General features: G+C 38.2%; 1 pseudogene; it reads left to right on the top strand.

Annotated features, from left to right (window-relative positions):
- Positions 1–1,655: 1,655 nt before the first annotated feature.
- Positions 1,656–3,112, top strand: LOC116075401 (annotated as a pseudogene).
- The last annotated feature ends 944 nt before the right edge of the window (positions 3,113–4,056 follow it).

Raw genomic sequence — 4,056 nt, 5'->3', positions numbered from 1 at the left:
TTGATGCTTTATGGACAGCATTGTCAATTCTGCCCTCAGGATCTTCTCTGCAAATGAATGTGAAAGCAACTGATTACAAAATATTAACATATGAATGTAAGTGTATATTAAAATAGTAATGGCTCATTTTTTTAAGTGCTCATCTGGAAGACTCAAAATTATAAATGTGTACAATCACTAACAAGCTCCTCAATATTTATTTATTTATCTACAAAGTGAAGTATTTCTAAAGGCATGCTGTTGTTATGGTAAGATAACCTGGACTGAAGGCAAGTATAAACTATGAAAGCTGGAATTCTGCTGCATTCTAAAGTAATTAAGTAGTAAACAATAAATGTTAGAGAATTTGATTACTGTTATTCTTCCTATGTATGTTTTATCTGTTTGCAGGTGTACCCCTTGGTTACCTGGTGCCTTTGAAGGTCATGGGATACTGTCTCATATCCCTTGAGACTGTAATCCCAGACTGTATTTGAGCTACCAAGTCAATGATGGTAATTGAACTGTGTTCCTCTGAAAAAGCATATAGTACTCTTAACATCTGAGCCATTTCTCCAGCCCTTGAAAGCTGTACATTTTAACAACTTTAACATTTTTAAATTTAACATTTAAATTTAACAACAGTCTTTGTCAATATAACAGTTAAGGAAAAAGCTTTTGGTAACATCAATGTTTTTATTTTAGCTGTTTTTTTTCTATTCTACTTTGTATTATTCAATCTTTTGCTTCTGATTGTTTTCTCCGTAGGTAAAATATAAAGCTTTGTCTTCCTGAGCTATCAATCAGATATTATTGTTCTTAGCCAATAGTTAAGTAAACGCATATCAGTCTATCTTAACATACTATGAAATTATTGTTATTTCAAAGATAAATAGTCATATGATGTTACAATGTCTCAGGTGGTCTGTGACACATCTGTCCTGGAGTTTATTCAGTACTCCAGCAAAGGAGCTTGCCACCGCTCATCCAAGGTGTGAGGCTTTGGAGAATTGATGGCTACTTGAGGAAGGAAATAGGTATTTGTCACAAATGCTGTTCCTGGTAGGTAAAGGTTACCCAAACAGAAGGTCCTATATCCATGTGTAAAAAGGCAGTACAAAGTAAAATAAATGGGTTATTAAGACAGAAAAAAATGACAACACCATCCAATGCTGGCAGCCCATTTGTGCTTTTGCTGTTGCACTTATGCCTGCTGTGTTCTCTGTGCTGTGGTCTAGACATTGTGGTCTTTGTATGTCTAGCATTAAGTGTGAGTTAATTTTGTGAAATTTTCTGAGTCTTTGTCCAAGGGTTTCTTTCGAATGGTATTCCCGAAGCAGTTCTAGAAAAGATTGTGCTACTTCATCAAAGGTCTGCCAGGAAATTTCAGGGAGGATTAAGTGAGGTGATAAGATCCTGTCTTTGTCATAGAGTAGGTGGCACTTTGAGAAATCCAAATAAGGAGCAGTGTTTCTTCCCTGCTTGTCTTCACTTCTTGCAGGTGAGTGCATTTGACTCATTGCCTCTGCTGCTGCCATCCTTCCCTAACATTGGAGTCAGCTTCTTGGGCCTTCAAGTGTGGACTGAAGACCACTGAAGAAGCTGTCTCAGTATCTTCTAAGCCCTTAGGACCGGATGAAAGCTCCTTCCAACCTTGTGGACGGAACCTCTTCATCATGGAGACAGCCATTGTTGGACTCTCCAGTTCTGATGAGGGTTTGGTGAGCTTTGAAGAGATCTTCACCCAGGATGAGCTGGATTTGCTAGATCCTTCTCAGAAGACTCTCGATGGAGATGTGATGCTGGAGACCTTCAGGAACTTCACTGCCACAGAATATGAATGGGAAGATGAGACAATTGAAGACCATTGTGAAGATCCTGAAATAAATCTAAGTATGAACATGAGGAATACAAAGAAAAGCCACCTGATTCTAATTTTCACACAAGTATTGAAGGATACAATGAAACTAAGACTTCGAGTGAATCCTCTGTGTGAGAGATATGTTTAAATTCCTTTGGTCTGTACCACCTAGCTTACAATGGACATCACAACTATGACTTCCTTAGTCAGAGGAAGCTAGACTAAGGAAAATGATTGTGAAAGTAATCTGTGTGAGAAAACTTCCAGTTCCCTTCTAAAAGAAGAAAAAATTCATACTGGAAAAAAACTCTATGTGTGTCAAGAGTGTGGTAAAGCCTTTAGGTATCCCAGTGCCATTCAGTTACATGAAAGAATTCATAGTGGAAAAAAGCCCTACGAGTGTAAAGACTGTGGGAAAGCTTTTATAGGTCTTAGTGCCCTTCACTTACATGAATAAATCCATACTGGAGAAAAACCCTATGAGTGTAAGTGTGGGAGAGCCTTCACGTATCACAGCGTCCTTCAGTTGCATGAAAGAATTCATACTGAGGAAAGACCCTATGAATGTAAACAACGTGGGAAAATTTTCAGAAGTCACAGGACCCTTAAGTTACATAAAAGAATTCATACTGGAGAAAAACCCTATGAATTTAAAGAATGTGGGAAAGCTTTTAGGTGGCTTACTTCTCTGAAGTTACATGAAAAGTTTCATACTGGAGGAAAACCCTATGAATGCCAATAATGTGGGAAAGCCTTCAGGTGTCAGGCTTCCTATCATAGACATAAAATAGCTCATGGTGGAGAAATATTACATGAATGTAAAGAGTATGTTAAGTCCTTCATTTATCCCTCTTTACTTCAAGTGCATGAAAGAACTCTGGAGAAAAATCCTATGAGTGTAAGCTCTGCTGTAAAGCATTTAGGTTTCAGTACTCGATTTGAATGCATGAGAGAACACACACTGGAGAAAAACCCTATGAGTGTAAGCACTATGGCAATGCCTTTTCAAGATATAATTACCTTCAATTTCACAAAAGAAGCCTCATTGGAGAGAAACCCTACAAATGTAAGGACTGTGGTAAAACCTTCACACACCACTCTTACCATCGATTAAATGAAAGAAGGCATACTGGGGAGAAACTGTACCAGTGCATTCAGTGTGGCAAATACTTCAGCTAGCATAGTTTCTTTAAGAGACACCAGTCTGTTCATGTAGAGAACCCATATGAACAGTATCTAATTCCATTATCCTCATTTTCCTTCAAAGAGTGAAAGAACAGATTGGTAACAAACCCTTTGAATTTAAACAATGTAGCAAATATCCCCATCCACATAAAACACACACAAGAACTCAATACAAGGAGGAAACTTTTATATATAAACTGTGTGTCATAGCCATTAGGGGTCACAGTGTCCTTCAAAGAAGGAATTCTTCCTTGTCAAAGTTTATGTTTGTTACCAATGTAGTAAGTGTTGATTATCACACTTCCTTTCAGATAAGTATGTTAATTTATGCTGGGCAAATGCCTTATGAATGTACAAGATATGGTTAATCTTTCATTTATCTCTTTGCCTTAAAAATCATGAAAGAACTATTGTGGCGAAAAGAACCCCACTGAATATAAACAATGTGGAAAAGCCTTCAGGTGGCACAGGTCCTTTCACTAGCATGAATGAAATGTCATGTTGGAGAGAAAATGTGAATGCAAGGTGAGTAAGGAATGTATGTCTTTAGATAGCATTGGTCCCTTAGATTCTGAGAATGAATTCCAACTGGAACAGTTTCCAAGTGGAAACAGCTGTGAAGCCTTCAAGGTCACAGTTATTGAAGAAGCTCATGGTATTGGAAGGTGTACAGTTCTGTAAGTGTAAGGAGCATGGGAACTTACTGGTTGCAGGGAGACAGACATTTGCTTTGCAGTGGCTTCCCATGACTTCCTTGTGTTCTTGCAAATACCCCAAATTAAACTCAATGATTCCCCAAGTCACACTTGGGTAGAATCATTCTTGGTCTCTGTCATTTATGCACTGTCTGGGATGAACAGACCTTCATAAATGTTTTCAGGCCTTTAAAGTTGTGCTGTGTTTACATCAGTGTGAAACATGGAGAAGGAGTGAAGGCTGTGGCTTAAAATGCTGTGCTTCTTTCTGTCTTGGGTAGGTGCTTTAGCTGTCAACTTGATGCAATCTGGTGTCAACCTGGGAAAGGAATCACA

Source organism: Mastomys coucha, unplaced genomic scaffold (genome assembly GCF_008632895.1).
Source record: "Mastomys coucha isolate ucsf_1 unplaced genomic scaffold, UCSF_Mcou_1 pScaffold3, whole genome shotgun sequence".
NCBI classification, from domain to species: domain Eukaryota; kingdom Metazoa; phylum Chordata; class Mammalia; order Rodentia; family Muridae; genus Mastomys; species Mastomys coucha.
This window is presented reverse-complemented; position numbering and strand designations above follow the sequence as displayed.